Below are 25,455 nucleotides of genomic sequence, written 5' to 3' on the forward strand. Positions count from 1 at the left end.
GGAGCAGTTTTGCCTTGAAGAATGAGCAAAAATCCCAGTGGCTAGATGTGCCAAGCTTATAGACATACCCCAAGAGACTTGCAGCTGTAATTGCTGCAAAAGGTGGCTCTACAAAGTATTGATTTTTTTGGGGGGTTGGGGGGTATGCTATACGCAAGCCCCTGTATTACCTCAATTGACTCTGTACCGGTACCCCCTGTATATAGCCTCCCTACTGTTATTTTATTTTACTGTTGCTCTTTAGTTATTTGTTTTTTTATTTATCTATTTTTTACTTGACACTTATTTTTCTTAAAACTGCATTGTTGGTTAAGGGCTTGTAAGTAAGCTTTTCACTGTAAGCTCTACACCTGTTGTATTTGGCGCATGTGGCAATTAAAATTCGATTTGATTAGATTTGAAATGGGTGATGGACATCCACAAATGAAGACATACCATACGAAAAGCAATATATCATACTAAATGTGTTGTCTCGGATTTACATACAGAATAATACAAAATGCTTTGAGACCAGGTTGGTGTAAATGTGCAAATAAAGCAAGTATTGTATTATATCTTCATGTCATAAGCCTAAATGGAAGTCAATTGCATGTTTATTTATGTATCAAGTAGCCTAGTAGTAGCATATTAGTAATAACATATAAGCCTACAGCAATAAAAAGTATGGCAAAACGAATTAGCATTAGGCCTTCATTGGGGTTTAGGTATTGGGTTTACCTATAGCCTACTGATGTTGCTTGTGACAAAACACCGATAAATCACCGATGTTATTTGACAGGAATAATCCATTGTTTAATAATACTTAAATTCCCTAAGACTCAACTCTCAAGACTCATCTGTCAGAAATTCACTTTACAGGATCCTTTCATTCATAAATCCCACTGTATAGCATATGGCAGAAACGAGGATTGTTAAAAATAAACGGTTCAGTTATGGAATAGCGGTTCCGTTCCTCCAAAAATCGAATTCCCAAATAGACGTCCCTGTAGTCATGCGGCGTTCAGGTGCTAGTCGGAAGTAGGATATTGGGAAATATCCAAGTTCCTAACTGGTTGTAGTTATACACGTGCCGCGTTCAACGAATCAGCAAGTCGGACATTTCCGAGTGTCCTAGACCCGACTAGTATAGGAACGCGGCAGAAATAAGCTTCTCTACTGTTTTCCAGCGTGCTCAATTTCCGTATCCAACGGGATAAATCCATGGCCATCATCACCATAGGTTAGGTAGTGGGACTAACGTCTCAGAAATACAGAAAGTCCCGATTTACACCTTCGCCAAACAGCCTGGGCACCTTGGAGGCACAAAGCTGGAACACATTAGTTAACAGTAATATCTCGCTGTAGAAGACCGAATTAAAACTTTATTATTTGCTTGGAATTTCCAAGGCATTGCTTTTTTTCTGGACTTGCTCTGCGCTGATACAAGTCAGACAGTTAACCAGAAAGTAACTTGTAAGGTGATTCTCGACAGGTAAGACCGCATATTAAAAGTCTACATTATATTGTAGTAATTTAGGCTACAGTACTGTTTTGAGTCAATTAATGGCTATTTCTTGCCAGTTAAATAACTTTACAAACTTTGCTGGTAGCTTTGTTTTGCTCTGCAGTTGATTTTACCAGACTGTCCTTCGCTGGTTGGCCTTCATAGAGAGAGAGCACACATGTAGCCTATAATTTGTTAGAATATGACAACGTTGTAGGCTAGTTGCTTAATGTTTAGAAATGTAGTCTCCTTCACATGATGTTAGTTACATGCGATTAATGTGTTACATGTAACTATAGTCACTATAGCCTACTAAAGTAATATCAAATCAAATGTAGCCTATATAAAGGTCTGAACAAACAAAATAATCACTGCCGATAACATCAATTATTAACTTTTCGACAGATCGTTTTCACGTGTGATTATCCTACTAGTGAGCATAAAAGATGGCAGCTGATTGCTGCATGCATTATTCCTAAAACGAAAGGAATGCATAGGGGTTATGGCTCTCTCATGCACAGACTTAAAGAATGTGACGAATCAAAACATAAATTCAGAGCACTTTGAGGAGGAACAGCTGAGAGGCGTCTAGTGCTGATCTAGTATGTGAGAAGCATACCTTGTCGAACAATTGCCGCGATTACTGGCAGAGTAGCTTGAGTGCGATAGTGATGGTCTGTCTCTGTGTTGCAAAGGCTGTGTCTGAAGCAACGATAAAACCTGTTTATGTGCTTATAACAATATTATCACATCTGTATCAATGGCTTTTCAGACCAAGATATGACAGTGAGAGCATTCCTCACAGCTGCATTGGACCTTTAACCATTTGTAACACAAGTAAATGGTTTACATTCCCCAAAAGAAGCATATTTAAAAAAGAATCACACATTTATAGTCATTTGACGTTTCAAAATACACGTTATCGTATGTTTTTCATGTTTTCAACATTTTTTATACATTTCATCCATAGCCGCTTGTTTTGAACATTTGTCTGTTAATCATTCAACCTGCTGTGTTTCTGTGATACTCAGAGGCTGAGAAATTGGCAATTGAGCTAATCTGACATACCAGTACGACATAAAATGGCCACTGATATAGACGATATATAGACTTTTAGATTTAACTTTGGAACGCTATGGGCTATCAACTCATTTCCAAATGCATCTGAAAGATGATAATCTCGACTTGTTATAGAGACATTGGCAGGAAGCTAAATAGGTATTTACATTTTAGCGTACATTTTTACTTATAGTGGCTGCAATGCCCCCCAGGGGCCAAATTTGGGGTGGCTCCATATCTACTGAACAAAAATATAAATGCAACATGCAACAATTACAACGATTTTACTGAGTTACAGTTCATATAAGGAAATCAGTCAATTGAAATAAATAAATTAGGCCCTCCTCTATGGATATCACATGACTGGGCAGGGGCGCCCACCCACTTGGGAGCCAGGTCAACCAACTGTGGAGCCAGGCCCAGCCAATCAGAATGATTTTTTTCCCCACAAAAGGGCTTTATTACAGACATAAATACTCCTCAGTTTCATCACCTGTCCGGGTGGCTGGTCTCAGACGATCCACAAGGTGAAGAAGCCGGATGTGGAGGTCCTGGGCACGTGGTCTGCGGTTGTGAGGGCGGTTGGACGTACTGCCAAATTCTCTAAAACGAGGTGGCTTATGGTAGAGAAATAAACATTCAATTCTCTGGCAACAGCTCTGGTGGACATTCCTGCAGTCAGCATGCCAATTGCACGCTCCCTCAAAACTTGAGACATCTGAGGGATTGTGTTTTGTGACAAACTTTTAGAGTGGCCTTTAATTGTCCCCAGCACAAGGGGCACCTGTGTAATGATCAGTGGCGACCTGTCATTCAGGGCAGGTGTGGCAGAGCATGTTATTTTGGCATTAATGCGTGTCACCTATCAGTTTGCAAACAATGTAATTTGTGTTTTTTTTTGTCATTGAGTTAATGAAGCCGCATACAAAAAATGGTCTCTTTTTTGCTTTCTTGAGTAAGGCAGCTCCAAAATGCAGGTGTTTCAGCCTAGCTCAGTGCTTTTTGTGGTGGTGGGGCAGCTAGTGGAAAATACGAAGTGTAGGGGTTGGTAATGTTCTCTAGTTGTGCCGTGATTGGCTCAGTGTTCTGTCACTCATGGGGACACTACGTCACCGCAAAATCTACGGAGAGAGCTCAACAATTCAAGCCCCTTGGGTGCTGCCATAGAGTTACATTAGAAGTGCCCATCTAAGAAGGAACAAGGTCATTGGCCACAGATAAAATGATGTCAAATCACATTATATGTACCATAGCTTTGATTGGACAGATCATGTCAACATCATACTTTCAAAATCTTAGCTAGCAAGCTAGCAGTACATCATGAGTCAAGTCGACAATCTACTGGCAAATCGTTTTCAATCCTTTTCATATGAAGAGAAATTATGAAGAGAAATTATAGATAAAACGTATCGGTGCTCTGGTTTCTTCTTATGGTCATAGCCAATGGCAACAGTGGGATGCATGGTGCTGAGGATGCATATTTATTTTACATCTGTACACGTTGAGTGTTGCTTTACCAATCTCCATCACTGACGTGAAGTACAGCTCAGCCGGTATGTTGTTTTGTGGAGAGGGGGGCAGCTCCCGCCTTTGTTTGTTCACTGTTCCGAGTAGGCTAGTCTTCTTTGCAATCAACTTGTCTGCCAGGGAAATTGATGTAAAGAAGTTGTCCATGGTCACATTTCTGCCTTTGCCCATGTAAGGCTCCACAAGTCTCAAAACAACAATTTCAGACAGTCGCTCACCCGCTGGCCAGGTTTCATCTTTCCCCAGATATGGAAAGCCATTGAGCAAGTACTTGGTTTTGACATAACCAAAACGTAACTGAAGTCACATGCACAATTATCCGTTTATATCTGGTTTATATCACCCATTCATCCATTGACAACAGAATAGCAAATTTTTTTTTTGCACCTTTATTTAACCAGGTAAGCTAGTTGAGAAAAAGTTCTCATTTACAACTGCGACCTGGCAATTTAATTGTATTATGTTACTAGTTTTTGCTTAGTAGCCAGAGCAATGCTGCCATGCGAGTGGTCATGTGCTGAATGCATGGACAGCACAGATATTCTTGGAAAAAGTGAAATTTGGAAATAGAGCTGCACCTCTTGAATTTTTTGAGTTATTTGACAAAGGTAAGTGTCATAGAAACTGTAGAATATGCTCTTTCAGATACTATATAGAAATCTAAATGTTTTACCTGCATTTGATAAAGCGATGCTCCTTTCCCTGCATCTGTCAATTACAAGATGTGCCCATCTCTTCATGTACAATTTGAGAACTGATAGGCCTAATATTGTCACTCATTAGATTATTGTCATTTTAATCTTGTCTATAGGCTAACTCTTATTACGTGTTCAATTCGTTTTGGTGTAGTTTAGGTGTAGTTTTGATGGGACGGCTGTGCAGGCTGACTGGCATCGTTTGTTTCCCGCTTATCAACTTGGATAGAGTCAAGGATATGTTTTGCATTATTCTAAAGGCCTACTGCAACCCATAGCATGTTTTTGTTTCCCTTATAATACATTCGATTAGTAATCGAGTTACAGTAAATAAAACAGTCCTGTAACAGCTTATTTTTACAAAGTAAAATGTCAAAGAGAATGGTATCAACCTGCAAGGTGCGCGGTCAAATTATTAACATGAGTGCCAACGCTGACAAATAGGCATAACACAAACTCATCATTACACTATTGTTGTTCTAATCTAAATCAACCTCTTCACCCTTATCATTCAGTTAGGCCTCATTTAAATTTGATTGTGTAGTAACTTGCTCAATTATTGCCCATTCCATCCATTTGTCATTAATTCAGTGGACTGGCATCATTTGCTTCGCTGGATAGAGTCAATGATATGTTTTGCATTATTCTAAAGGCCTACTGCAACATGTAGCATGTTTATTTCCTTTACAATACATTTGATTAGTAATAGAGTTATAGTAAATTAAACAGTCCGATAACTGCTTATTTTTACTAAGTAAATCGTAAAAGAGAATGGTATCAACCCACATGGTGCGCGGTCAAATTATTTGCTGCTGATAAATAGGCATAACACAAACACTATTGTCTTCCTACATTAAATCAACCTATTCACCCCCCTTATCATTCAGTTAGGCCTAATTTAAATGTAATTGTGAAGTAAAGCGCACAGTTATCACCCATTCATCCATTTATCATTCATTCAGAGGAGAGAGAGACACATTAGCGCCTGGCTGGGTACCAATGTCCTACAGCACATTGTCTTGGCGGGTTAAGTTGGGAATAGGTGTGTAAAAAACTGGTAAAAAGGCTCTAAATACTTTTCTGTTTTTGTGATTGAAAAATTCTGACAAATGAGCAGTGTAAAATGCAAACATTTAGGGGAAGGAGCAGGACATTAATTTTTTTGGCAGCTTTTTTAAATTTACAATATCAAACGTCAGTGGCCGTTGGCCTATGGCGGTTCTAGTGTTAACACAGAAATCATGGTAAATTGTGTTTTTTTGTCAAACTTGACACAGTCCTACAATTTCAGAAGCATCAAAAAAAGGTGTAATGGCGTTTCTTGCATTGTCCATTGTCCTGGATCTGACAGGAAGATACTCCAAGCTGACATGTTTCCTCAATAGCACTAGCTCTCCATTGTCAATGTCCACATTTCTAGCTTTGACCTTTATTTTCATAGTTGGCCTCGTTGTTTATTGAGCTCTTAAAGCTGAGCCATGAGTGAAACTGGGCGACTTTTGTGGTGCATCTCATTCCTGCAATGCATTCTCCAGATGTTAGGCGCATTGTGCATTGCACTTTACATGCTTTGAAGCACAATGAATGGCTCACTTGTAGGCCCTTGTGGCTGACCACTCAATATACTCTGTCTGTCAAGCTTGTACCAACATCCCATCAGGATTTTGTTTAGACATTTTCTCATTTATCAGTCTTCATTGATACATTTTGCTGTAAATTCTGATTCTTCACCCTTCAGAGGAAAGTGTTGAGAAAACACAAACAAATCAAATCCTTACTCCCAATGCAGAAGTGAGAGTATGCCTTTTCTAAATAGAAAAGCCTAAACGGTATCCTTGGGACATCCCAACTATGACCTTTTCTAAATACAGATAATGATTTACGGGTGACTGTTTTTGCTTTTCTCTCTTCCTTTTCACACGGCCTGTCTAGCTCTTGTTCATATCCTTGCACTGGCAGAGCGGATTAATTTAACCGTGTTAAGTCTTATGCTTTGAATCCTTTGCAGTTGACCCCACATTCCTCAAACTCTTTCTGCTCTCGTGGTGACCCAGGGTCAGTGACCTCTTAGACCTGTAACTGAGGAGAAATATGTCAATTTCCTGTTTTATGTCCTTCTCAGAGGAGTGAATAGGTAGACAACATGTGAGGATGGATGTGTTCTTTGCTACATACCCTAAACCTCATACATCATATGGATATCTTCTATAATCCCTTACAAGGAAGGCCCAGTAAGAATGAATACCATTGCCACACCCAAAGACAAATGACTACACTCCAGAACTCCCAGCTGCTTTTCATTGTTTTGAGCCCTTCATTGGGCTCGGTTTTCATAATGAAGGCAATATAAAACTGCCTTCAAAGGGCACCGTGCTTTCCACAGCAATCCTTCTCCATTACTATTTGGAATGAACAATCATACTCCATGCAGCTCATATAATTTCTTCTCAGATACGCTGGTTAATTCGCTACAGCAGTTTTAGACAAACAACAGCAGCAGTCCCAACTATGTTTATTTCCCCTCTGTCCTATTCACTCATCATGGTGACCAGCTAGAGCCCATTTCCGCTGCCCCTTCATGAAAGTTCCCTTTATCTTGGACAGGCTGAACAGCACTGGGCAGATCCCATGCCACTGGGCCTCAATAGGCGAGCCTGTGTTGCTAATACATCAACATTTTTTTCTCCCTTTGACCTCTCTAAGTCTCAGTGCCATTCTGTACCCTCTGTGGCTACAGCTCAGGGCCAATCACAAACTGGAACAAGGCATGGCCTGTGTCTATTTGAGACATCCCTTGCTGGATCGGTCCAGGGGGTCAGACTCTGACTGTACATCTGTCCCTGGCTGGCTCACAAACAGAACAGTTCAGATCACACACATACTTTTCAGACTGCTCATCTCAGGCTGGCATTTACATTTGATATTTTAGTCATTTAGCAGACGCTCTTATCCAGAGCGACTTACAGTTAGTGCATTCATCTTAAGATAGCTAGGTGGGACAACCATATATCACAGTCATAGTAAGTACATTTTTCCTCAATAAAGTAGCTATCAGCAAAGTCAGAGCTAGTAAGGGGGAAAAGAGTCAAGTGCGAGTGTTACTGGCAGACAGTGAAATTCTCTCCATGTTTTTCTGTGCTGAAGTGCGCATTTCTGAAAAGCTTTTCGGATGCGTCCTCCTGCTATACATACACTGCGAGCACATTCTGTGCCAATATTTTACATGCCTATTTGAGTGACCTCACGCTGCTGTTTACTAGTCGTGTCTATTTTGGAGCCGGGTATTCTGCATGCTTAGTTTGCTGCTGCAGCGACGCTCTCATTTTTAAGACATATTTCTGTTAAAATCTCTGCGTGAATCCTGTTGTGTTGCACTTGCTATAAAATGACAGGGAGCCTTTAGCTCGGTACCCTTGCGGTTAATGGCATCTTGTTTACATAGTGAGTTTGGTTAAAGAGTTTCAGAAGTGTTGTTCTGGTGTGACTGCCAAAACATCCCACGCAAGTAGCTCAGATTATTTCTGCTTCGTCAAGGCTTTTACAGGTACTATCGAACAATGATACAGTATTGTAAATGGGAAGGCAAGCTGTGTCCTGCTCAGACTGAGCCGTGTTCATATCTTACTTATCGGCTCAGAATTGTTATTTAGCTCAGTATATTTTGGTAGATCAAATCAAATCAAATTTTATTGGCCACATGCGCCGAATACAACAAGTGCAGCCATTACAGTGAAATGCTTACTTACAGCCCTTAACCAACAGTGCATTTATTTTAAATAAAAAAGTAGAATAAAACAACAAAAAAGTGTTGAGGAAAAACAGAGCAGAAGTCAAATAAAATAACAGTAGGGAGGCTATATATACAGGGGGGTACCGGTGCAGAGTCAATGTGCGGGGACACCGGCTAGTTGAGGTAGTTGAAGTAATATGTACATGTGGGTAGAGTTAAAGTGACTATGCATAAATAATTAACAGAGTAGCAGCAACGTAAAAAGATGGGGTGGGGGGGCAGTGCAAATAGTCCGGGTAGCCATGATTAGCTGTTCAGGAGTCTTATGGCTTGGGGGTAGAAGCTGTTGAGAAGTCTTTTGGACCTAGACTTGGCACTCCGGTACCGCTTGCCGTGCGGTAGCAGAGAGAACAGTCTATGACTAGGGTGGCTGGAGTCTTTGACAATTTTGAGGGCCTTCCTCTGACACCGCCTGGTATAGAGGTCCTGTATGGCAGGAAGCTTGGCCCCAGTGATGTACTGGGCCGTACGCACTACCCTCTGTAGTGCCTTGCGGTCGGAGGCCAAGCAGTTGCCATACCATGATGATGGCAGATATAACATATCCTATTACCTATAAAGGTAAGAGTTCCTCAGAACTCAGAAAGCCTTGACTGGCTATTACTCTACCATAAGTCATTCTCAGTGCAACCCTATGTCGCAGCATTGGTAATGTCCGGCTTGTTGACTAATGGGGGAGGATTTCCTGACTGAATGTAGCCGGTGACAACTGCCTTTGTCTGGGTTGTTGACAAGATCATCTGGGCTCGGCCTCTGGCTGTTTGAATCAAAATTTGACATGAGAGCTGCTGCTGCTGGATAAAAAGGGACTTTTACAAGGGAGTTTAACAAGGCACCTATCTATAAATCACTGGTGAGGTTGTAACTCAGATGATTAGACAACACATTTGAGATCCCTATCAGCTACAGTATGTGTGCTGTAGTTGGGCTGTAGTGGAGCGGGTCGAGAGTGTCAAGTTCCTTGGTGTCCACATCACTAAGAAATGATCATGGTCCACACACACCAACAAAGTCGTGAAGAAGGTACGACAATGCCTCAGGAGGCTGAAAAAATTTGGCATGGGCCCTCAGATCCTCAAAAAGTTCTACAGCTGCACTTTTGAGAGCATCTTGACTGGCTGCATCAGCGCTTGGTATGGCAACAGCTTGGCATCTGACCGCAAGGCGCTACAGAGAGTAGAGCGTATGGCCCAGTACATCACTGGGGCCGAGCTCCCTGCCATCCAGGACCTCTATACCAGGTGGTGTTAGAGGAAGGCACACATTTTCTTCTAATACTCCAGCCACCCAAGTCTGTTCTCTCTGCTACCGCTTTGCAAGTGGTACCGATGCACCAAGTCTGGAACCAACAGGACCCTGAACAGCTTCTAGCCATAAGACTGCTAAATAGTTAGTCCGGGTAGCTATTGGTTAACTATTTAACTATCTGCATTGACCCTTTTTGCAATAACTTTTTTGACTCATCACATACTCTGCTGCTACTTTCTTATCTATCCTGTTGCCTAGTCACTTTATCCCTACCTACACTATATGTGCGAACCCCTGCACATCGACTTTGTACTGGTACCCCATGTACAGTGCATTCGGAAAGTATTCAGACCCCTTGACCTTTTCCACATTTTGTTACGTTAAAGCCTTATTCTAAAATTGATAAAAAATGTTTAAAATTCTCATCAATCTACACACAATACCCCATAGTGAAAAAGCGAAAACAGGTTTTTAGAATTTTTTGCTAAAAAAACAAAACAATAAATACCTTATTTACATAAGTATTCAGACCCTTTGCTATGAGACTCGAAATTGAGCTCTGGTGCATCCTGTTTCCATTGATCATCCTTGAGATGTTTCTACATCTTGATTGGAGTCCACCTGTGGTAAATTCAATTGATTGGACATGATTTGTAAAGGCACACACCTGTCTATATAAGGTCCCACAGTTGACAGTGCATGTTAGAGCAAAAACCAAGCCATGAGGTCTAAGGAATTGTCCATAGCGCTCCGAGACAGGATTGTGTTGAGGCACAGATCTGGGGAAGGCTACCAAAACATTTCTGCAGCATTGTATGTCCCCAAGAACACAGTGGCCTCCATCATTCTTAAATGGAAGAAGTTTGAACCGTCAAGACTCTTCCTAGAGCTGGCCGCCCGGCCAAACTGAACAATCGGGGGAGAAGGGCCTTGGTCAGGGAGGTGACCAAGAACCCGATGGTCACTCTGACAGAGCTCTAGAGTTCCTCTGTGGAGATGGGAGAACCTTCCAGAAGGACAACCATATCTGCAGCATTCCACCAATCAGGCCTTTATGGTAGAGTGGCCAGGCGGAAGCCACTCCTCAGTAAAAGGCACATGACAGTCCGCTTGGAGTTTGCCAAAAGTCACCTAAAGACTCTCAGACCATGAGAAACAAGATTCTCTGGTTTGATGAAACCAAGATTGAACTCTTTGGCCTGAATGCCAAGCGTCACGTCTGGAGGAAACCTGGCACCATCCTTACGGTGAAGCATGATGGTGGCAGCATCATGCTGTGAGGATGTTTTTCAGCGGCAGAGACTGGGAGACTAGTCAGGATCGAGGGAAAGATGAACGGAGCAAAGTACAGAGAGATCCAGAGCCCTCAGGACCTCAGACTGGGGCGAAGGTTCACCTTCAAACAGGACAACAACCCTAAGCACACAGCCAAGACAACACAGGAGTGGCTTCGGGACAAGTCTCTGAATGTCCCTGAGTGGCCCAGCCAGCACCCGGACTTGAACCCGATCTAACATCTCTGGAGAGACCTGAAAATAGCTGTACAGCGATGCTCCCCATCCAACCTGACAGAGCTTTAGTGGATCTGCAGAGAAGAATAGGAGAAACTCCCCAAATACGTGTGCCAAGCTTGTAGCGTCATACCCAAGAAGACTTGATGCTGTAATCGCTGCCAAAGGTGCTTCAACAAAGTACTGAGTAAAGGGTCTGAATACTTATGTAAATGTGATATATAGTTTTTTTTTATGAATGAGCAACATTTTCTAAAAACCAGTTTTTGCTTTGTCATTATGGGGTATTGTGTGTAGTTTGAGGGGAAAAAACCAATTCATCCATTTTAGAATAAGGCTGTCAAGTAATAAAATGTGGAAAAAGTCAATGGGTCTGAATACTTTCCAAATGCACTGTATATAGCCAAGTTATCTTTACTCATTGTGTTATTATTTTTCTATTTTTCTCTCTGCATTGTTGGGAAGGGCCCGTAAGTAAGCATTTCACTGTTAGTCTACACCTGTTGTTTACGAAGCATGTGACAAATAAAATGTGATTTGATTTGTAAACTTTATCATGATCGAAATGGTAGTTTCTCTTTGGAGGAAGAAAATTAGTCGTAAATGAAAGCCTCATACCAATCTGAGGCATAGGTTGGGCGATGTTGTTCCAGTACCACTGAAGAGATGTCTGGTCCTAGTGTTTTCTTAAAAATAATCTGGCTGACGGGGATGAAGTGGGAGAGAGTAAGGTGAAACCCCAAATAGAGTTTGGAAGATGAGCAGGCTTCGGGGTTTAAGTAGTGAACCTTTATTTAGCAGAGGCTTGAGGGAGCAGTTTCTTTGTGTAGCCTTAGATAACTAGTCAATATTATTTCAGTATTTGATAGGATTAATGTCTAAACCTTGCCATATTGGGTTGCAATTCAATTTGAATGATCCATACTTAACCTCTCTCTCATTATCTGAAGAGTGTTACAGTGGGGGAAAAAAGTATTTAGTCAGCCACCAATTGTGCAAGTTCTCCCACTTAAAAAGATGAGAGAGGCCTGTAATTTTCATCATAGGTACACGTAAACTATGACAGACAAATTTAGATTTTTTTTCTCCAGAAAATCACATTGTAGGATTTTTTATGAATTTATTTGCAAATTATGGTGGAAAATAAGTATTTGGTCACCTACAAACAAGCAAGATTTCTGGCTCTCACAGACCTGTAACTTCTTCTTTAAGAGGCTCCTCTGTCCTCCACTCATTACCTGTATTAATGGCACCTGTTTGAACTTGTTATTAGTATAAAAGACACCTGTCCACAACCTCAAACAGTCACACTCCAAACTCCACTATGGCCAAGACCAAAGAGCTGTCAAAGGACACCATAAACAAAATTGTAGACCTGCACCAGGCTGGGAAGACTGAATCTGCAATAGGTAAGCAGCTTGGTTTGAAGAAATCAACTGTGGGAGCAATTATTAGGAAATGGAAGACATACAAGACCACTGATAATCTCCCTCGATCTGGGGCTCCACGCAAGATCTCACCCTGTGGGGTCAAAATGATCACAAGAACGGTGAGCAAAAATCCCAGAACCACACAGGGGGACCTAGTGAATGACCTGCAGAGAGCTGGGACCAAAGTAACAAAGCCTACCATCAGTAACACACTACGCCGCCAGGGATCCTGCAGTGCCAGACGTGTCCCCCTGCTTAAGCCAGTACATGTCCAGGCCCGTCTGAAGTTTGCTAGAGTGCATTTGGATGATCCAGAAGAGGATTGGGAGAATGTCATATGGTCAGATGAAACCAAAATATAACTTTTTGGTAAAAACTCAACTCGTCGTGTTTGGAGGACAAAGAATGCTGAGTTACATCCAAAGAACACCATACCCACTGTGAAGCATGGGGGTGGAAACATCATGCTTTGGGGCTGTTTTTCTGCAAAGGGACCAGGACGACTGATCCGTGTAAAGGAAAGAATGACTGGGGCCATGTATCGTGAGATTTTGAGTGAAAACCTCCTTCCATCAGCAAGGGCATTGAAGATGAAACGTGGCTGGGTCTTTCATCATGACAATGATCCAAAACACACCGCCCGGACAACGAAGGAGTGGCTTCGTAAGAAGCATTTCAAGGTCCTGGAGTGGCCTAGCCAGTCTCCAGATCTCAACCCCATAGAAAATCTTTGGAGGGAGTTGAAAGTCTGTGTTGCCCAGCGACAGCCCCAAAACATCACTGCTCTAGAGGAGATCTGCATGGAGGAATGGGCCAAAATACCAGCAACAGTGTGTGAAAACCTTGTGAAGACTTACAGAAAACGTTTGACCTGTGTCATTGCCAACAAAGGGTATATAACAAAGTATTGAGAAACTTTTGTTATTGACCAAATACTTATTTTCCACCATAATTTGCAAATAAATTCATAAAAAATCCTACAATGTGATTTTCTGGATTTTTTTTTCTAATTTTGTCTGTCATAGTTGACGTGTACCTATGATGAAAATTACAGGCCTCTCTCATCTTTTTAAGTGGGAGAACTTGCACAATTGGTGGCTGACTAAATACTTTTTTTCCCCACTGTATATGGAATATATTTATGTTTCAATAGCCTGCCAGCTTGCTGATTACCGTTTTAATAAGCCTGTGTTTGATGACTTGGCACACTGTTTTGTCTATTCTAGAGGACCGATAGTTCCAGGTGTGGGTGGATCCTTCATACAGGCTTCAGTATTCAGATCCTCTTGATCATGAAGTGAGATTTTAACTGGCTATAAAACAGGTTTATAATAATATACGTTTTGAGAAGTAGCTCAGCATAATATTATATTTTATTGAGTGTTAATGACATCATGCTGTGGTGAAACTTAACAATACAAAGTGGAACCTTAGGGCTTTAGGCTTCTCATTGGAAGAGACGAAGCCCATGTGAGCCAGTGAGAAGTCGGGATGTTTGTGATTACGGGACTACCAGTGTCAACAGCATGCTACAGAAGGAACATGAATGGACATTACTGCAGGAGGCTCTCATCCATGCTCTGACCTCAAGATGAATTAGTCCCTACCTAATGTTCATAGGGTAGTCTGTAGGCTAGTCTGTAGCATCAATCACTTATCCCAGACAGAGGAGCTCACTGCTTATTCCCTGACCATTCCTACCACTGACCTCTCTGTGTCTCTCTGTTAGAGCAGGAAACAGTCTTATTGTTGTTTCAGGAAATCGTTTGTACCCCACATCACAGGACCTTATGATATTAATTTGCAGTAACAACACCTAAAGAGTATGAAAAATCCTTTGGCAATACGCTTATCTATTCCCTGAGCCAGCATAGTCTGACCCCTGTCCAATGTGAATTAGTAGCCGAGCTAATGCCTCAAGTAGGCCTAGCAGGGAAATTACACTTGTTCCAGAGTTGTTAACATAACCAATCTCTCTCAGAGCAGGGAACAGTCAGATCCTGGAAAGAGTGTGTTTTCTAGCTGGGATTTCACCCCTCTCTGTTCCCCCATCTAAGATAAAATCAAAGTTTATTATATGCACAGGATACACGTGGTGTACACAGTACAATGAAATGCATATTTGCAAGCTATTTTCTCAACAGTGTGGCAACGCAAAACAAAATATTCAGTGAAAGACAATAAGTAGAAGATCATTGTGTTGTTCATTACTATCCATTACAATAGCAACCAGCGTAATAACACAGATAGAACAAGGAGACCGATGTTTCACCAGATGTATAAATCTGAAGCATCCGGTTGGAATTTCCACTCCCCACCAAATATGGTGAGGAGAGGAAGCCTAGTGGCCGGCAGTGGGAGAGTATGGAGCGAGATGGAACTGATCCGGCATCCAGCTGATTTTCTCATTTAAAAAAGTCAGATCTCAATATAGTTTTCCGTTCCCAAAACGAAAATCTGTTACAAACAGAGTGCACGTTTTGTAGATGTGACCCTTTGACAAAGTTTTTCAAAACTTGCTTTGTTTACAAGGAGTGCAGGGGCAAATGGAGTAATTGCACATGTGCACTTCACAGAGAAGGCGTTCCCTAACATAAATATTCAAATACAGGCAAGAATGCGCCAATAGGATCTCGCTTGGCTCTGCACACCTTCTTGCTTGTTCTGCCCACTATGATTCATTTGCTCCCATTGAAAACTACACAGATGAACTATCTTGAGTTAGTTATAAGTATCTTTGGGAATAATATAGTAAAAACACCTACTTCTAGGAAATACAGTGAGGCGAAAAAAGTATTTGATCCCCTGCTGATTTTGTACATTTGCCCACTGACAAAGAAATGGTCAGTCTATAATTTTAATGGTAGGTTTATTTGAACAGTGAGAGACATAATAACAACAAAAAAATCCAGAAAAACGCATGTCAAAAATGTTATAAATTGATTTGCATTTTAATGAGGGAAATAAGTATTTGACCCCCTCTCAAATCAGAAAGATTTCTGTCTCCCAGGTGTCTTTTATACAGGTAACGAGCTGAGATTAGGAGCACACTCTTAAAGGGAGTGCTCCTAATCTCAGTTTGTTACCTGTATAAAAGACACCTGTCCACAGAAGCAATCAATCAATCAGATTCCAAACTCTCCACCATGGCCAAGACCAAAGAGCTCTCCAAGGATGTCAGGGACAAGATTGTAGACCTACACAAGGCTGGAATGGGCTACAAGACCATCGCCAAGCAGCTTGGTGAGAAGGTGACAACAGTTGGTGCGATTATTTGCAAATGGAAGAAACACAAAATAACTGTCAATCTCCCTCGGCCTGGGGCTCCATGCAAGATCTCACCTTGTGGAGTTGCAATGATCATGAGAACGGTGAGGAATCAGCCCAGAACTACACGGGAGGATCTTGTCAATGATCTCAAGGCAGCTGGGACCATAGTCACCAAGAAAACAATTGGTAACACACTACGCAGTGAAGGACTGAAATCCTGCAGCGCCCGCAAGGTCCCCCTGCTCAAGAAAGCACCTATACATGCCCGTCTGAAGTTTGCCAATGAACATCTGAATGATTCAGAGGAGAACTGGGTGAAAGTGTTGTGGTCAGATGAGACCAAAATCGAGCTCTTTGGCATCAACTCAACTCGCCGTTTTTGGAGGAGGAGGAATGCTGCCTATGACCCCAAGAACACCATCCCCACCGTCAAACATGGAGGTGGAAACATTATGCTTTGGGGGTGTTTTTCTGCTAAGGGGACAGGACAACTTCACCGCATCAAAGGGACGATGGACGGGGCCATGTACCGTCAAATCTTGGGTGAGAACCTCCTTCCCTCAGCCAGGGCATTGAAAATGGGTCGTGGATGGGTATTCCTGCATGACAATGACCCAAAACACACGGCCAAGGCAACAAAGGAGTGGCTCAAGAAGAAGCACATTAAGGTCCTGGAGTGGCCTAGCCAGTCTCCAGATCTTAATCCCATAGAAAATCTGTGGAGGGAGCTGAAGGTTCGAGTTGCCAAACGTCAGCCTCGAAACCTTAATGACTTGAAGAAGATCTGCAAAGAGGAGTGTGACAAAATCCCTCCTGAGATGTGTGCAAACCTGGTGGCCAACTAGAAGAAACGTCTGACCTCTGTGATTGCCAACAAGGGTTTTGCCACCAAGTACTAAGTCATGTTTTGCAGAGGGGTCAAATACTTATTTCCCTCATTAAAATGCAAATCAATTTATAACATTTTTGACATTTTCTGGATTTTATTGTTGTTATTCGGTCTCTCACTGTTCAAATAAACCTACCATTAAAATTATAGACTGATCATTTCTTTGTCAGTGGGCAAACGTACAAAATCAGCAGGGGATCAAATACATTTTTCCCTCACTGTATCCTATGGCAATATGTAACCTTGTCCCTAAGCCACAGAGTCTGATTTCTGTCCAGTGTTAATTAGTAGCCTAGCTCAGTGGTTCCCAAACCTTTTCACTCAGCCCCGCGCACGCGCCACGTCTAATTCTAGTTTGCCATGTCTAATGTGTATTCATGTGATATGAGTGACAAAAAAATTACAACAATATCTATGGGCTAAAAAAACTAAATAAAAAAAGGTTAGCTGACAAGGGCTAGTTGTTATAAATAACTCTCTAAGGTATGCAATGACTAACTTGACAAGAGGAAATTATGATGCATTACTCAATTTCGAAATTGCACTTTGTGCATTCTACTATTACAACTTTCAAGAGTACGTTTAAAGCCGGACTGAGTTCCTTTAAAAAAAATGTAATACCAACCTCTCGCACGCACCACAGTTTGGGAACCACTGGCCTAGCTAATGCTTTTAGTAGGCCTACCAGGGATGTCAAACCATAAAACTCCTGTCCAGTGTGAAGTAGTAGCTAATATAAGTGAAGGACCTCAGAGTGTTGTCCCCAGTGTGACTAATGGCAGACAAGGGAAGCTCATTGGCAAGGCACAGCCATCTCTCCCTCAAGCTACCGCCAGGCCTATAATCAAAAGCACCTTTGTGAGCTAGAAGAAAGGCTGGGCTTCTTGGCTATTCTACCACACTGTGGAAATTAAACATGTTGGTAAACATGGACCTTCTCGCTCTCTCTCTCTTTCTCGACTTCTAGACTTGTGTGACTCCTCTTAGCATCTACCACAACACAACTCCACACTGCCACCTGGATTTGCAAAATCCTCAGTGGTTTTGACTTTTGTGTTTTTATTTTACGAGCCCAGATGGACTGGTCTGCTCTCTCTGACGTAAACTATATTCGACACCACTTTAGTACAGTCATTAGTGCATCTGGAAGCAACAACCAAGCCTCTTATTTCCCCTGCTGTCTGCCCCAATATTAGCTGAGTGGCTAGTGATGGGTCATTTGCCTTTCAATCTCACTCTGATTCCCCTATATTGCGTTACTGCAAGTTAAACACAAGCTCAAATCAAATTACTGGTTCACTGACATTCACAATATGAAGCGAATGGACGCACTGATTATGGTGCTCTAAAGATACAGTCATGTCGGTGCTTTTCTTGGCATATTAAGTGGATGTTCGTCTGATTTGCCCCCTAGCTTCTCCTAAAATAGTTGTCCTTGTATGACCCTTAAATATATGTACTGAATGTCCTTCCCAGTGGTTTCACCAGAGTGTATCAATAACACCCACTCAAACATCCGATTTGGTATGCGAATCCTCTTGTTCCATTTTCCTGTTATGTTGTGTGTGTGTGTGTGTGTGTGTGTCTGCGCGCTTGTGAGTGTATGCGTGCGCGCATGGATTTTTGTGTGTGCACGGCTATTACTTTCAGTGTTATTCCCAGCTCTAATATATTTTGTGTGACACTGTGTTTATCTTAGAAAAAACAGAGTGCGGCTTCTTATTCCTGACCTAGCACTTCCTCCCTGCTCTGTCATATGAGTGACCTCACACACAGGAGGTAGAGTTCACTGGGCTGCCGGGACACCAAGAACACTGATTGGATGTGTGTTGATTTAGTAGATGAACCATTAAGCCATGTTCTCCTCAGATATTTCAGTTAAACTATTTAAGTTTTCCTAAACCGACACTTCATTTGCATGCAAATAAGCTATTTGTTTTGTTTCATGATGCTATTGTATGCGTTTTCTTGCAAAGCAATTTAGATTCTTTATCTTCTCCCTTACTAATAACATTATAAAGACTAGGAAATGTGCCTTGAAAAGAAAATATTAATTCCAGTTAGCCTAATTAAATGACAGGAAGGAGATTGTATGACAGATTGAACTATTTAACTGTGAGCTTGCTCTGTTAGCATTCCTCATAGCACAGTTTCCCCATCACTGCACTCCAGCAGTGGGATCTACTGTTTATCCAGATGGAAGAGTGCCCCCTACGGGCCCTCCAAAACCACCTGCAGCAGCAGTCCTGCTAATTTCTCATCCAAAGCTGTCCCGACCCTGCTTAGCTTGAAGTGGTAACCACCAGAGGGGCAGTGTGGTACTAAGGGTGCTGCTGACAGACCAAAGCATTTAGCGAATTTAGCATTTCAGTCCCTCTTTGAAAAGGGAAAATAGTAAAGATTTCTTCAAATACATTGCAATGGCCATTTGGATGTGGACCTTAACCTATAAGATTCTAAGCCCTGTCTAAGCCGGTGGAGGGGGTTCTACTAAGCTATATGGAATTGTTTTAAGAAGGTCATACCAAGGATCATTTTGCTATTTGATTTTGAATTTTAAGACCACTTGAAGTATAAAAAAAAATTATAAAACAATTATTTGATGAAAATGTGTATTTGGCCTTACTGCTATTAGCCCATACAAACACACTGAATAACAGATTCACTACATGGAACAACAGATTGTCCCCCCAAAAAATCTAAAGGAAGTTTGTTATGAAGTGTCTGTTCTATATCTGAGGGATATACAGTAAGAATCAGAAATATCAGGATATATTTATATCTATATACAGTGGGGAGAACAAGTATTTGATACACTGCCGATTTTGCAGGTTTTCCTACTTACAAAGCATGTAGAGGTCTGTAATTTCCATCATAGGTACACTTCAACTGTGAGATACGGAATCAAAAAAAAAATAATCCAGAAAATCACATTGTATGATTTTTAAGTAATTAATTTGCATTTTATTGCATGACATAAGTATTTGATCACCTACCAACCAGTAAGAATTCCGGCTCTCACAGACCTGTTAGTTTTTCTTTAAGAAGCCCTCCTGTTCTCCACTCATTACCTGTATTAACTGCACCTGTTTGAACTCGTTACCTGTATAAAAGATACCTGTCCACACACTCAATCAAACAGACTCCAACCTCTCCACAATGGCCAAGACCAGAGAGCTGTGTAAGGACATCAGAAATAAAATTGTAGACCTGCACAAGGCTGGGATGGGCTACAGGACAATAGGCAAGCAGCTTGGTGAGAAGGCAACAACTGTTGGCGCAATTATTAGAAAATGGAAGAAGTTCAAGATGACGGTCAATCACCCTCGGTCTGGGGCTCCATGCAAGATCTCGCCTCGTGGGGCATCAATGATCATGAGGAAGGTGAGGGATCAGCCCAGAACTACACGGCAGGACCTGGTCAATGACCTGAAGAGAGCTGGGACCACAGTCTCAAAGAAAACCATTAGTAACACACTACGCCGTCATGGATTAAAATCCTGCAGCGCACGCAAGGTCCCCCTGCTCAAGCCAGTGCATGTCCAGGCCCGTCTGAAGTTTGCCAATGACCATCTGGATGATCCAGAGGAGGAATGGGAGAAGGTCATGTGGTCTGATGAGACAAAAATAGAGCTTTTTGGTCTAAACTCCACTCGCCGTGTGAAGCATGGAGGTGGAAACATCATTCTTTGGGGATGCTTTTCTGCAAAGGGGACAGGACGACTGCACCGTATTGAGGGGAGGATGGATGGGGCCATGTATCGCGTGATCTTGGCCAACAACCTCCTTCCCTCAGTAAGAGCATTGAAGATGGGTCGTGGCTGGGTCTTCCAGCATGACAACGATCCGAAACACACAGCCAGGGCAACTAAGGAGTGGCTCCGTAAGAAGCATCTCAAGGTCCTGGAGTGGCCTAGCCAGTCTCCAGACCTGAACCCAATAGAACATCTTTGGAGGGAGCTGAAAGTCCGTATTGCCCAGCGACAGCCCCGAAACCTGAAGGATCTGGAGAATGTCTGTATGGAGGAGTGGGCCAAAATCCCTGCTGCAGTGTGTGCAAACCTAGTCAAGACCTACAGGAAACGTATGATGTCTGTAATTGCAAAGGTTTCTGTACCAAATATTAAGTTCTGCTTTTCTGACGTATCAAATACTTATGTCATGCAATAAAATGCAAATTAATTACTTAAAAATCATATAATGTGATTTTCTGCATTTTTGTTTTAGATTCCGCCTCTCACAGTTGAAGTGTACCTATGATAAAAATTACAGACCTCTGCATGCTTTGTAAGTAGGAAACACTGCCGATTTTGCAGGTTATAAAATACTTGTTCTCCCCACTGTATATATACAGTGAGGGAAAAAAGTATTTGATCCCCTGCTGATTTTGTACGTTTGCCCACTGACAAAGACATGATCAGTCTATAATTTTAATGGTAGGTTTATTTGAACAGTGAGAGACAGAATAACAACAAAAAAATCCAGAAAAATGCATGTCAAAAATGTTATAAATTGATTTGCATTTTAATGAGGGAAATAAGTATTTGACCCCTCTACAAAACATGACTTAGTACTTGGTGGCAAAACCCTTGTTGGCAATCTCAGACGTTTCTTGTAGTTGGCCACCAGGTTTGCACACATCTCAGGAGGGATTTTGTCCCACTCCTCTTTGCAGATCTTCTCCAAGTCATTAAGGTTTCGAGGCTGACGTTTGGCAACTCAAACCTTCAGCTCCCTCCACAGATTTTCTATGGGATTAAGGTCTGAGACTGGCTAGGCCACTCCAGGACCTTAATGTGCTTCTTCTTGAGCCACTCCTTTGTTGCCTTGGCCGTGTGTTTTGGGTCATTGTCATGCTGGAATACCCATCCACGACCCATTTTCAATGCCCTGGCTGAGGGAAGGAGGTTCTCACCCAAGATTTGACGATACATGGCCACATCCATCGTCCCTTTGATGCGGTGAAGTTGTCCTGTCCCCTTAGCAGAAAAACACCCCCAAAGCATAATGTTTCCACCTCCATGTTTGACAGTGGGGATGGTGTTCTTGGGGTCATAGGCAGCATTCCTCCTCCTCCAAACACGGCGAGTTGAGTTGATGCCAAAGAGCTCGATTTTGGTCTCATCTGACCACAACACTTTCACCCAGTTCTCCTCTGAATCATTCAGATGTTCATTGGCAAACTTCAGACGGCCCTGTATATGTCCTTTCTTGAGCAGGGGGACCTTGCGGGCGCTGCAGGATTTCAGTCCTTCACGGCGTAGTGTGTTACCAATTGTTTTCTTGGTGAATATGGTCCCAGCTGCCTTGAGATCATTGACAAGATCCTCCCGTGTAGTTCTGGGCTAATTCCTCACCGTTCTCATGATCATTGCAACTCCACGAGGTGAGATCTTGCATGGAGCCCCAGGCCGAGGGAGATTGACAGTTCTTTTGTGTTTCTACCATTTGCGAATAATCGCACCAACTGTTGTCACCTTCTCACCAAGCTGCTTGGCGATGGTCTTGTAGCCCATTCCAGCCTTGTGTAGGTCTACAATCTTGTCCCTGACATCCTTGGAGAGCTCTTTGGTCTTGGCCATGATGGAGAGTTTGGAATCTTGATTGATTGCTTCTGTGGACAGATGTATTTTATACAGGTAACAAGCTGAGATTAGGAGCACTCCCTTTAAGAGTGTGCTCCTAATCTCAGCTCGTTACCTATATAAAAGACACCTGGGAGCCAGAAATCTTTATGATTGAGAGGGGGTCAAATACTTATTTCCCTCATTAAAATGCAAATCAATTTATAACATTTTTGACATGCGTTTTTCTGGATTTTGTTGTTGTTATTCTGTCTCTCACTGTTCAAATAAACCTACCATTAAAATTATAGACTGATCATGTCTTTGTCAGTGGGCAAACGTACAAAATCAGCAGGGGATCAAATACTTTTTTCCCTCACTGTATATATACAGTGGGGAGAACAAGTATTTGATACACTGCCGATTTTGCAGGTTTTCCTACTTACAAAGCATGTAGAGGTCTGTAATTTTTATCATAGGTACACTTCAACTGTGAGAGACGGAATCTAAAACAAAAATCCAGAAAATCACATTGTATGATTTGTAAGTAATTCATTTGCATTTTATTACATGACATAAGTATTTGATACATCAGAAAAGCAGAACTTAATATTTGGTACAGAAACCTTTGTTTGCAATTTACAGAGATCATACGTTTCCTGTAGGTCTTGACTAGGTTTGCACACACTGCAGCAGGGATTTTGGCCCACTCCTCCATACAGACCTTCTCCAGATCCTTCAGGTTTTGGGGCTGTCGCTGGGCAATACGGACTTTCAGCTCCCTCCAAAGATTTTCTATTGGGTTCAGGTCTGGAGACTGGCTAGGCCACTCCAGGACCTTGAGATGCTTCTTACGGAGCCACTCCTTAGTTGCCCTGGCTGTGTGTTTCGGGTCGTTGTCATGCTGGAAGACCCAGCCACGACCCATCTTCAATGCTCTTACTGAGGGAAGGAGGTTGTTGGCCAAGATCTCGCGATACATGGCCCCATCCATCCTCCCCTCTATACGGTGCAGTCGTCCTGTCCCCTTTGCAGAAAAGCATCCCCAAAGAATGTTGTTTCCACCTCCATGCTTCATGGTTGGGATGGTGTTCTTGGGGTTGTACTCATCCTTCTTCTTCCTCCAAACACGGCGAGTGGAGTTTAGACCAAAAAGCTCTATTTCTGTCTCATCAGACCACATGACCTTCTCCCATTCCTCCTCTGGATCATCCAGATGGTCATTGGCAAACTTCAGACGGGCCTGGACATGCGCTGGCTTGAGCAGGGGGACCTTGCGTGCGCTGCAGGATTTTAATCCATGACGGCGTAGTGTGTTACTAATGGTTTTCTTTGAGACTGTGGTCCCAGCTCTCTTCAGGTCATTGACCAGGTCCTGCCATGTAGTTCTGGGCTGATTCCTCACCTTCCTCATGATCATTGAAGCCCCACGAGGTGAGATCTTGCATGGAGCCCCAGACCGAGGGTGATTGACCGTCATCTTGAACTTCTTCCATTTTCTAATAATTGCGCCAACAGTTGTTGCCTTCTCACCAAGCTGCTTGCCTATTGTCCTGTAGCCCATCCCAGCCTTGTGCAGGTCTACAATTGTATCCCTGATGTCCTTACACAGCTCTGGTCTTGGCCATTGTGGAGAGGTTGGAGTCTGTTTGATTGAGTGTGTGGACAGGTGTCTTTTATACAGGTAACGAGTTCAAACAGGTGCAGTTAATACAGGTAATGAGTGCAGAACAGGAGGGCTTCTTAAAGAAAAACTAACAGGTCTGTGAGAGCCGGAATTCTTACTGGTTGGTAGGTGATCAAATACTTATGTCATGCAATAAAATGCAAATTAATTACTTAAAAATCATACAATGTGATTTTCTGGATTTTTGTTTTAGATTCAGTCTCTCACAGTTGAAGTGTACCTATGATAAAAATTACAGACCTCTACATGCTTTGTAAGTAGGAAAACCTGCAAAACCGGCAGTGTATCAAATACTTGTTCTCCCCACTGTATATATAATATTTTTTTTTACATGTATTTAACTCCTTATTTTTGGCACTAAACATTCTCTGGTTTAGACAGGGCTTAGACAGTAGAGTGATTTATTAACATTATTTTGTGCTTACACATGCAACTAAACAAAGGGAATTTTTAATTCCCTTCAAGCTAACTACATTTAATGGATTTCTGACTGTTCACATGAAGGAAACAACCGTCAGCATACAAATGCATATAAATCCTGCAATCAGATTGTTTGCTTTTTTGAGAAGGAGTTATTTTGGGATTTTTTCATTGAAATGCAATGGGCCAGGATGTTGGCCTTTGAATGTCTGGAGCTTTCTGCATATTGTTGGCCGGAATGAGTATCTCCACTGAAGCATTATAAGTCCTTGCCACTGCACAAACCAGCGCCATGCATTTTTATCACTCAAACTGGCAGGCAAATTATCAAACTTCTTTGAAAATGGTTGGCTAAAATAAAAATAACAACACCGTGGCAATACGCAGAGAAACATTACATTGATAAAGTCCTTTCGGACCATTGCAGAAATCCATAGACTCTACAGTGACCAGTTAGTGTTGATGGTTGGTGTTTTTTTACGATCATGAGGGCCAGGTGCTCTGGTCCATGGGCTGGCCTCTCCTCAGCTGAGATGACGCAGACAGGCTGACCCATTAACCCCTTCCCTACCTCCCTCTTTGTCTGCCTCTGAATGCACCACCTGGGGGCAGCAGTTGGAGCTGTTCGGTGCTGCTTCACGGTTGTTTAATACAACGCATTCACACATTTTGAGGGGATCCACTTAACATGGAAATGGGGTTGACCCCACGTATGCTGTGTAGCCAACTCTGGAGCTAAATGGGACACCAGGAAAGTGTCTGAATACCCCCATTGTCTGGGGCACTTGGTGAAGTTTGGGTTTGAAGGATTTGATCCCATTGAAAACCATTACGAAGTATTGGCCTCTCTCTTCCCTGAAGGAGACCACTGGAAAACACAGT

The 25,455-nt window shown here is 42.2% G+C and overlaps 1 protein-coding gene across 1 annotated transcript in view; it reads left to right on the plus strand.

The window, feature by feature from the left end:
* Positions 1-1,180: 1,180 nt before the first annotated feature.
* LOC311137064 (tetraspanin-9-like) overlaps positions 1,181-25,455 on the plus strand; it is a gene marked incomplete at its 5' end in the record, with an annotated part of 327,548 nt that continues 303,273 nt past the window's right edge. Inside the window, one exon of the mRNA XM_084171388.1 lies at positions 1,181-1,471. The remainder of the gene's footprint in view (positions 1,472-25,455) is intronic.

The sequence above is a fragment of the Coregonus lavaretus genome (assembly GCF_964263955.1).
Source record: "Coregonus lavaretus genome assembly, chromosome: 11".
Classification (NCBI taxonomy): Eukaryota; Metazoa; Chordata; class Actinopteri; order Salmoniformes; family Salmonidae; genus Coregonus; species Coregonus lavaretus.